Source organism: Mastomys coucha, unplaced genomic scaffold (genome assembly GCF_008632895.1).
Source record: "Mastomys coucha isolate ucsf_1 unplaced genomic scaffold, UCSF_Mcou_1 pScaffold22, whole genome shotgun sequence".
In the NCBI taxonomy this organism is placed as follows: domain Eukaryota; kingdom Metazoa; phylum Chordata; class Mammalia; order Rodentia; family Muridae; genus Mastomys; species Mastomys coucha.
In genome coordinates this window covers 46,627,079-46,638,581 of record NW_022196905.1, presented here as the reverse complement: position 1 = coordinate 46,638,581, position 11,503 = coordinate 46,627,079, and positions in this window count along the sequence as shown.

Below are 11,503 nucleotides of genomic sequence, written 5' to 3'. Positions count from 1 at the left end.
AGAAATCCTCCTGCCTCTGCCTCCCAAGTGCTGGGATTAAAGGTGTGCGCCACCACTGCCCGGCTAAGCTATTCATTCTTAAGAGAGATCGGTGTTCGCATGGTTTGTGTGGCAATTCTTGAACCCCAACAATCACAGGCTATGAAGTGAGTTTCATTCAAAACTGGGCATGGTGTCTCATGCCTATAATTTCAGCACTCTGGAGTTTGAGGCATGCCGGCTGTGGAGGTGGGTATCTTCAATCTCAGCATTCACTTAGGAAGCAGAGGAAGGTAGATCTCTTGCCTGACAAACACAAGGTCTAGGGTTTGATTCCCAGACTTAAGAAACAGTAGCTGTGGTGGCCACCTTTAATCCCAGCACTCAGGAGGCAAAGGCAAATGGATTTCTGAGGTCTAGGTCACCTGGTCTACAGAGAGTTCCAGGACAGCCAGAGCTACACAGAGAAACCCTGTTGGGGTAAGGACAGTTGAAGAACTTGCTTTCTGAGCCAGGAAGCCAGCCCTTTGCCTGACTCTCTACTTGTGGCTTAGTTAGAAGTTATTGGTTTAAGATCGTTTTCAGACTTAAGAAACAGAACTAAGCATAGCACCTAACACGGGACTGCCATGGGCATTCGCCAAGCTCTGAAGGCAGTGTGCTAAGTGTGGTGCCTGGCACCTCGTAGCTGCTTAATAAAAATGTTGGCTGCCTAATAAAAATGTTTAGCTGCCCTTAATACAGCATACCTGATGTCTGCCCAGCATTTGAGCTTGCATTGCTTCATGCAAGATTAGCTCTATTTGTTACGAGAATAATGTCTGATAAACAGTATCCCTGTTATGATGATGGAAAAAAATTATCTGAGCTGGAAGGGTTGAGGGACTTGCCCAGGGGAACAAAGAACTCTCTGGAAAACGTCAGGGTATCGAAGGGTCTCTGAGTATGCCCACTGCAATGATCTCACCCAAGGCACAGAGTATGAGATGAGTCTCTGCTTCCCCTTCATCCTTTCTCCTGATGCTGACGTCTCTGGATCCTTAAGCCACAGACTGAAGCATAGACATAGGACCCAAGGCATCTGCAGGTCCCACATCCGGCTCTATTAGAATTTGGAAATCACTCTCTTTGATTGTCTTGTTCATTTTATTATATAGTAGAATTTTTTGTTGTTGTTGTTGCTTTTGTTTTGTTTGGAGACAGGTTTTCTCTGTGTAGCCCTGGCTGAGTTGGAACTTGTTCTATAGACCAGGCTGGCTTCAAATGCAGAGATCACCTGCCTCTGCCTCCGGAGTGCTGGGCCTAAAAGAGTGTGCTACCATCGCTTAGGTTTCATATAATAGAAAAAAGGTTAAGACAGGGTCTCATTGTGTAGTCCCGGCTGTTCTGGAATTTGCTATGTAGTACAGGCTGGGCTTGAACTCACAGAGATCTACCTACTTCTGTCTCTTGAGTCCTGGAATTTAAAGGCGTGTGCTGCTGTGCCTGGTATTTGTTTGTTTGTTTGTTTTGATGCAGATCACTTACTTCATGCTGCAGGTAATAAGGATTTAGTTTTAGATCTGTCCTAACCCTAGGGACTGTCATTACATATGCATCCAAATTGACTATAATGTCATATAACATAGAACACCTCACCTGACTTTTTCCTGGTCAAGAACCAGAACCCTCTCTTTGGTGTCCCAGTGTGATAAGAGATACATAGAGGCCATAGTAGCCCCAGAGCATTACATTCTCCCCTTCATGACCAAAGCTCAGCACCTCCCATAGGAACAGCAGAGGGGCTGGGCCCCAACTATCCTAGGCTACATAGCAAATCCAGTACTAGTTTCACAAAAAAACAAAAACAAAACAAAAAACAAACAAACAAACAAAAAAACCAAAGCAGACACAGCCACAGGTGTGGAAAGGTAGCTCAATGGTAGTGATCTCCTGTCATACATCATGGGTTCCCTAGCCCCACCATAGCGCAACCATGAGAGCCAGGCATGGTACAAACCTGAAACCTTAGTGAAATCTTACACTTGGAATGTGGGAGTGGGAGGATCAGAAGTCCACAGCCAGCCTTACTTAGCTCTACACCAAGTGTAGAGGGCCAGCCTGGACTACAGGAGACTCCATCTCTAACAAACAATCAGCTGAGCCAGTAAAGTGCTTGCCACCTAAGCACAAAGAGATGAATTCAAGCCCAGCACCCACATAGAAAGCTGGGAGTGAGAACTAGTGCTTTGTCTCCTTTCTCTGTTTTTAAAATAATTTTGTTATGCATGTAGGTGTTTTGCCTGAATGAATGCATCTGCACCACATGCATGCAATGCCTACAGAGGCCAGAAAAGGGAGTTTTATCCCTGGGACTGGAGATACAGAAGGTTGCGAGCTGCCACACGGGATCAAATCTGGGTCCTCTGGAAGAGCATCCAGTGTTCATAATTACAGAGCCTAGCATTGCTTCTTATACACACTCAGCGAATGTTTACTGAGACTCAATAGGAAGGGAGAAAAGCGTCAAGTGTGCCCAGCAGCAGCAATGCATCACACCTGCTGTCCCACTGCGACCTCTCTCCGCTCCCTGGCTATAGATACAGTGTGATCAGCTGCCCCTCACTCCTGTTGTCATGATGGACCATGTTCTCAAAACCGTGAGCCAAAAGAAACCCTTCTCTCCTTAACCTACTGGTGGTGGTTTGAATCAGGTATCTCCACCTTCCCCACCCCCACCCATGGTCTTGAACATTTAAATGACTCGTTCCCAGTTAGTAGTGCTGATTGGGTAGGTTTCAGAGGTGTGGCCTTGCTGAAGGAATTATGTCCCTGAGGGTGGGCTCTGAGGTTTCTGTTCACCCTCTGTTTCCTGCTTGTGGTTCAAGATGTGTGTTCCCAGCTGCCGTGTCTACCGCCTGTTGTCGTCCTGCCCCCTCCACCGTAGATCCTAACCCTCTAACACTATAAGCCCAAGATAAACTTTTTTTTTTAATAAGTTGCTTTGGTCATGGCATTTTATCACAGCAATAGAAAAATAATGGATTTACTGCTTTCGTTGGTATTTTGTTATAGCTACAAGAGAGGTAACTAACCTTTGTGAGGGAGGTTCTAATACTAACATCCTGTTCCCCAATTGGTTCTTGATTTGCCAGTAAAGAAGGCTGGGGGCCAATTGCTGTCCCTTCTAGGTACAGATGGGACTTCCGGGTCCCAGGGGAAAAAGGAGACACAGGAAGGAGAGAATGGTCTTTCTGTCATGCTTTAGAGAAAGAAGAACACAGCAATCATATCAAGCTCTCTCGGGAGAGAGCTTGGGCCAGTGGCCTACTCTACAGGCAGGTGGCCAAGGATATTTGGCAGGGGCTCGGTGGGACTAAGTTTACGGCAGGTGGAGAGACAGGGATAATAAATTGATAAGGGCAAATAAATCTTCTAGGCCGGAGATATCTGCACCCAGCAATTGTGCCAAGAAGGCAAATCGTAAAGTAACAACCTATGTGTGTGTGTGTGTTATCCTCAGATTCAATCAAGGGCCATGGGAGTGGGCTGGTAGGGAGGTCACCTCCCGAGCTAAAGGCTGGTAAAGCAAATGGGAAGCCCGGAGGGGCTGGTAGAGCAGCCGGTCCCCGGCAAAGGCGGTAGCTATTTAAAACTACGCAATAAACCTTACATACATACATGGCCCAAAGCCACTGCACAACATAAGGGTTAGTGCATACAGCCTGCTAATACCATGAAGGCTGCACAGAATTACAGGATCTTAGGGCTAAGATACTTAAGGCTTCCCTCCGACAACCTCTCCTATATGGGAAGGTGAGATTTAGGAAACTGCAAGCTCTTGCCTAAGGTCACATCATAAGCAACTATTTGAGCACTTTAAACCCCAGGCAGGGCATACTTCCTATGAGTTCACAAAGGGCTCTTCACGCTCTATTGGGAAAGGTAAGAACTGGAGTGTTGGGGCTGGAAGTACTTGGCCCCTGGCTCAGCCTTTTTCCTGGGGCTAAGGCCCCATAGCTCTCCAACTTAGAAGATAATTTTATGTAATGTTTTGAGTGCACCTGTGTTCTGTGTCCATGTTCTGCCCCATAAGGACAGATGTGGAACTTTTCATTTTTATTTATCATATTTGCACTCAGAATGTTATAGATTTTGAGCATTGTCCATTTTGATTTTCACATTCAGTGTGCTCAACTTGAATGTAAATGAGGGCCTCTGGGGTGGTCAGAAAGATCATTTAAAAACCCAAATCTTCATTTGCAACTTCTTTTTTTAAAAAAAAAAAAAAAAAACTAATTGGCATTGTATACAATCAGAGCAGGTTGGAGTCTGGAGGAATGGGGCGTGTAGAATATTCTGGTAAGTAACTCATATCGATGCCTTTGCTCAAAACAGCTGGTACCTCAGTGCAGGAATGGTGACAGGAAGTGGATTCTCCTGCTTTGAGGCTGTGTCCCAAATACACTAACATGTAGCATCCTGCACCACGTCCCTCACCAGCCTCTGCAGAGTAACTTAACAGGTGAGTCTCTGGCCTCTCCAAGAAGATCTGTGAACACCCACCTCTCTGCTGGCTAGGAAAGCCAGTGCCATCCTTGGTGAATCGGTGACAAAGAGCCAGGGTCTGCCTTGGTGGGTTGGGATCTGCTTTATAGGTGGTGTTTCCAGAAGCTTGAGAGGTGAGCTTCAGACGGGAGTGGGCTCTGAGGTGAGCTTCAGACGTGAGCGGGCGCTGAGCTCAGTGTCAGGTTTGGATTCAGTGTCTTAAGTCTTCACGTAGCATCTTCATTCCTCCAGCCACTTTGCTGCCTGTAAACAGAGATCCTGGGCTGGAAACGATGCTTGGTGGTAGCCCTTGCTGAATAAAACTATATAACGAGGATAAGTACTAGAGAAAATGATGAGATCAATAGCGTCAATCAATAGGGAGGCAGCAAATATGAGTGTGTGAGCCTCCTACTCTGAGTGGCATCCTGCATCATGCCACCCACATTAAAAAAATGACTACCTTTTTATGAAAATAGCAACATATTATAAAATAATTGAAAGGCCTGATAATGCTCACATCTGTAATCACAGCACTTGATGGGTTCGTACAAGAGGATCATGGATTCAAGGGCAGTTTAGGTAACACAGGGAGACCCTGTCTCAAAAAAAGAACAAAACAGCACTAGGGTATAGCTTTGTGGCAGAGGGCATGCTTAACAGGTGTGAGGAACCCCTGGTTTCCCCTTAACAAAGAAGACTGTGTATAGCAGCAAACAGTTCACAGCAAACACTACCATCAAATATGATGTGCTGGCCATGATTTGTTTGTTTGTTTGTTTAATTTTGAATCAAGGTCTCACTTTGTAGCCTTGGCTAGCCTGGAATTCACTTGGCAAACCAGGCTCCCTTATAATTCACCAACATCTGCCTGCCTCTGACTCCTGAATGCTGCAATTAAAAGCATGACCTACTATACCTGGCTCTAAGGTCATTAAAAAAAAAAGATTAAGAGCTGGAAAGATGGCTCAATGGATAAGAGCACTGATTGATCTTCCAGAGGTCCTGAGTTCAATTCCCAGCAACCACATGGTGGCTCACAACCATCTGCAATGGGGGGTCTGATGCCCTCTTCTGGTTGTCTCTGAAGGGAACAATGGTGAATATATAAAAAAATTGAAAAAGAAACATTATGAGCCGGGCAGTAGTGGCGTAGGCCTTTAATCCCAGCACTTGGGAGGCAGAGGCAGGCAGATTTCTGAGTTCGAGGCCAGCCTGGTCTACAGAGTGAGTTCCAGGACAGCCAGGACTACACAGAAAAACCCTGTCTTAAAAACAAACAAACAAACAAACAAAACACAAACAAAAAATTAAACTATTATGTTGTTATTAACTAAATAGTTTTAGCATATTAACAAACAAAACTTGCAAAGGCCCGAATCAGGGCAATATTGCTGCAGATCCAAAGTTGGGCCTGTATTTAGTGGCTCTTTTCTCTGTTTGCCTCGCTCACACATCTCTTCTGGTCCAGGAGGCAAGAAAGGAGTTGGTTGGGGCACAACCCATCCCCTCCCAGAAACCAGCCTGGCCTTTGCAACTCCGGCTGCTTCTGGGGTCAGTGCCCCGGCAAGCTCGGAGGAGGACAGGGTTTCTTCCCCACACCCTAAACTAGAAAACAGAAGGAGTCCCTCCTCGACTTACTTGTCAGACAGGCAGGAGACAAACGCTTGTGCTTGTGAGGAACTAAGGAACAAATGCCTGGCCCTTTAATGACAGGGGCTCTAGCAGCCAGAAACGATTGATTTTCTTATCTGGCGCGCTTGGAGAGCATTTTCTACTGCACCATCAACAACCTCCTCTAGGAAGCAGAAGAGGACCCTTGGGCTCCTGGATGTAGAGGAAAGGGGTTGGCTATCAGGACACACCAGCTGAAAACATTTTAAATGGCTCACCCTTGAGTATTTCCGGGAAGCCTCGGTCTCGAGGATTCCATCTCGGAAAGCCTCAGTCAATGGCTGTATTTATCTCTGGAGAAAAGTACATGACCATTTTACTCCAACTTGGACTCCACCCCAGGAAATTGGGGTGGATTGGGAGTAGAAAGTGTCCTTCAAGGGCCACAGACCCCACCCCCTACGTCTGCCTCCCAGCAGCCCTAGGAGCCTTGCAAGCCTCCCCCATCACAGTGGGCCCTCTAGCCCAGCACCTGCAGCAACACTTCCCTCCCTCCTAAGGAAAAACCAGAAAGACCTTTCCTTCTTTAAAGGGCTGCCACCCTTGTGCCAGCCAGTATCAGCCAGTGCCAGCCAAAACCAGAATTCCCAGCCTCTCAGGTTTACGCCCCCGCATTCTGTTACTGTTTCCTTTCTATCCACAAGGCTAAACACAGCTCTAGGAGAGCTGCCTACATTACCCTAGGGGATGCCTGGATCTCAACATAACTCCTGTTTTAGGTAGTAAAGCTTGCTTTTCTTTGAGACAGGGTCTCATAATGGGAAAGTGCTTTTCAAGCATTGTCTCTTGCACAGCTCAGGAGTTTGGGGGTGTGGACTTGTTTATTTTCCTAAGTCTTACAAACGAGGAAATAGGCTCTCACAGAGCTTATGCAATTGGTCATAAATCATAAAGTGATTAGAAAAAGAGATTGTATCTCAACCCAAGTCTATGTCCCCTAAACTCTTTTGGGCTGCCAGACCAGATGTAATCTTTGGGAGAGGAATGGAGGGTCAGGGATGACAGGGAAGTGCCAGCTCAGCCCTAGGACATCAGCCACCCTTGACATCACCCACCTCCTCCTTGATGGCTAAACATAGGGGTGGCACTGACCAAGAACTAAGGCTCCTAATAGATTTGCATTTCAGAAACACAAGGAATATTTTGTTATGGTTTTGGGTTTTGCAAAACAAGGTTTCCTCTGTGTAGCTCTGGCTGTCCTGGAACTCTGTACACTAGGCCAGCCTCTGCCTCCTGAGTGCTGGGATTAAAGTATGTGCTACCACCATCAGGCTTCAGTGTGTGTATGTGTTTAGGGCTGGACAGGCAGCTGGTTAAAGTGCCACTAGCTGATCTTGAAAAGAATTTGGGTACCATTTGAGGTATCCACTTGGTAGCTTACAAGCATATGTAACTCCAATTAGAGGGGATGCACTTCCCTCTCCTGGCATTCATAGGTACTGCATGCTTGTGGTGGACATACATGCCACAAAACACTCATACACATAAAAATAAATATTTTTTTTCTAGAAAAGAGAGCTTTCTAAAAGCAAATGACCTCAACTCTTTGATCTCTCAAGGAGTAAACCAAGTAAACGTAAAGCCCTGTAACTGCCATATTCTGTCTAGACGAATTGCTCCACCACTAAGCGGCACCTTGCGGCCAATTTCAAACTGTACTGAAAGCCAAGAAGACTTGAACTTTTGCTTCTCTCATCCTTTCCATGACACTTTGAGGTGGGCATGATTTTATCTCCCTCTACCCAGGAAGCCAAGAGCTTTTGTCCACACAAAGCTAAAATCCAAACAGATACTCAATAGAGCCAGACCCTGTCTCAGAAACAAAACCAAAGACAACAAAACCTCCTCCCCTAAGCCGCCTAAGCCACGGGAGCAGGAGCTGCAGGAAGACCCACTGGCTTCAGGGTGGGCCTTAACACCACCTGATTTTGCATCTTCTCTTCGCTTCATTTTTAGCAACCACTATCGGTCACATTTGATAATATCGAATATCACATTTGATAATAACATTTGATATCGGTCACATTTTTGTACACATATCCGTTCCGAGTGGAATTCTTTTTCATAAATAGTATGCAATGCATTTATCCCCTCTACTAGTTTGAGGCATTCCTTGTTTGTGGTAGAGTTGATCTATGCAGGGTGTGTCTGCTCTGCCAGATAATGTCAACACAGGACTCCAGGTGCTTGTTGTTCTAGTTAGCCCTCCTTACAGGGGTCTCAGACTGAGTCCCTGTGGAAGGTTGGTTTATTAGAATCATTCATTCCTTTCTGCCATGTGAGGAGAAGGAAAATCATATCCCCTTTCAGCTTTGTCTCTAGTGACAAGTGAAGTTGGAAGCTCTTCCATGAGACTCGATTCTGAGGTTCCTTTCCTGAGTGATCCTTCTCTTTAGGAACTCGGCCTTTGGGATATTAAAATTTTCTTTTGTCTTTGTTTAACATCTATCAACTGTGTTTATGCCATATTCCAACATGGGTATATAGCGTGTGAAATGATCAAATCCAGCCTCTCCCACTCCTTCCCAGCCTCTGATCACTGCCAGCCTATTTGGGTTGAGAACAAGGGGCACTTCTCTTTCTGTGTCTGGTTTATTTCATGTAGCACGCATCCTTCAGTTCTAGACATTTTTCCCTCAAGTATTTTCTTCTTTATGCCCAAGTAAAACTTCATATGTTTTACATTTTCTTTACCTACTCACTTCTTGTGCATGTGTGTTTGTGTTGCGGGTGCATGAACACGTGTAGAAGCCAGAGGTCAACATAGGATGCCATCCTCTCTCCCTCTACCTTAAGTTTTGAGACAGGGTAACTCTCTAGTCTGGAGAACACTGATTGGCTAACCCAGCTAGCCAGCGAGTCCCCAGGATTCTCCCATCTCTGCCTCCCTCAGACTAAGATTACAAGCACATGCCACCGCACCTGGCTTTTCATGGGGTGTTGGAGGGCTGAACTCTGGTCCTGAACTCAAACACTATCCACTGAGCAATCTCCACAGTCTCTTTTATTTATTTATTTATTTATTTAGGGACAAAACCATTACTATGTAGCCTTGGCTGTCCCAGACTCATTATATAGACCAGGCTAGCCTCTTACTCTCAGAGATCCATCTGCCTCTAAGTGCTGAACCACCATGCCTGGCCTGTTCATCTCTTGATGAGCACTTTTGTCTATTCCATATCTTAACTCTTGTGAATAATGACGAAATAAACAAACATAGGCACATGTCTATCTCATATGTTGACTTCAGTTCTTGTGAGTATATATCCAGAAGTTGGATGTCTGGGTCACATGCTATGGCTAGTTCAATATTTCCAGGACCATTCATGCTGCCCTCCATGCATTCCCACAAGAATGAATAAAGCTTTCTTTTTCTCCCATTGTTTTATTTATTTATTTATTTCATATATGTGAGTACACTACACTGTCACTGTCTTCAGACACACCAGGAGAGGGCATAGGATTTCATTATAGATGGTTGTGAGCCACCATGTGGTTGCTGGGAATTGAACTCCGGACCTTTGGAAGAGCAATCAGTGCTCTTAATCACTGAGCCATCTCTTTAACCCCCATCCCCTTCTCCCATTCTCATCAGTATTTTTTTCTTAACAGTTATTCTGTATTGAGCCAGATACCACATTATAGTTTTCGTTTGTATTTTCCTGATACTAGCCACCTGTATCTTTTTATCCATATGCAATATTAAAGAAACAGGCATATGGGCAATTTTTAAGAAAGGGAGGGGGGTTGCTGGAGATTAAACCCACAGTCTTATGCTTGCTAAATAAGCACCTCATACTCAGCAGTTAATTAAAATTAATTAATTACAGAGTCTCAATATGTAGCCCAGGCTGCCATTACACATACAATCCTTCTACCTCAGCCTCCTGAGTGCTAGGGTGACATGCCTTTATATTCCTTTGCCTGACCTCAATAAATGATTTATTTAAGCTCTGGAATGACTGGAATTTTGTCTTCACACTTCCCTTTCTAAATTAAGGCTGTTTGGTCAGTCATTACCCTGCTTAGAAATGGAATTAGTGATGGACCGTGAACACACCTGTCGGCTGTTTCCTGTGCGGGTCATGGTGTATAGTGCAAAGGAATGGAAACTTACCATTGGAAACAACGACCTTCCTGTCGGGACAATCGGTCTCTGACCTGGAGAGCCCTGTTCAAATAGCATCTTAGGCAGTTAGGCAGTACCAGTGCCTAAGCAGGAGAGTCTTAGCTTTGCCACCGGGTAGTGAGAATGTGGATGGAGCCCCTCCCACTCCCGGGATTCCGAGGAGGGGCGGGGTATGGGAGGGGCATGGCGGGGCATGGGCGGGGCCAGGAAGGCCGGATCTCAGATTGCTGAGTTAGTCTAACCAGCTCTAGACATACTGCCATGTTGTAGGAGGGCCGCTCACGCACTTGGGACTTTGTACTACTTTCCTTGCACAGGATGATGCAGAGTAGAGAAATTGTTAGATATTTGTTTGCTGTACTGCGAACGGAACCCAGTGCTTCAAGTTGGCTTATATGCCAGTAAAAGCAACTGTTTGGGGAGTATTTGTTTTTGAGACAAAGTCGATTTTGGACCAGCCTGGAATTTGTCATGTAGCAAAAGATGACCTTGAACTTCTGACCTTCTTCCTTTCCCCTCGCAAGTATCATCAAGCTTGATCTATGCGACGTTTGTTTCTGATCCAACTCCGTCTAGGCCTCCAGCCTGCTAAGCTACTTCCTTAAACCCAAAGATGGTTAACTAAGGAGAGAAGAGCCACTCCAAATGTGGGCATTTCATAGACTGGGGCCCTGGACTGAATAAAAAGGAGAAAGTGAAGGGCCAGCAGGATGGCTCGGCAGGTAAAGAGGCTTATTGTACACACCTGAGTCCCATTGCTGAAGTTTGCGTAAAAAAGCTGGAATTGGTAGTGGGCATCTCTGTAAAACCAGCACTCCTCAGGCAAGATGGAAGGCAGAGACAGACAGAAGGATCACCAGAAAGCTCAAGGGCCAACTAGCCAAGAAACACACTGAGAAACAGTGAAAGGGTCTGCCTCAACAAGATTCAAATAGACAACTGATTTCATAAAGCTGTCCGTCCCCCCCCCCTCTCTCTCTCTCTCACACACACACACACCTTGGGTGGCGGGGGGGGGGAAGGGAGGGAGAGAGAGAAAGGTACCTCTCTCCCTCCAAAGCAACCAGCTGTCTTAGGCTCCTCCTCCACGCCTTTCCCACCAGGATGGATTGACTACTCAAACCGTTCCACAAAATAAACCTGTCTGTTGAGGTTTGATCTTTGTTTGTTTGTTTTGGTTTTTGTTTGTTTGTT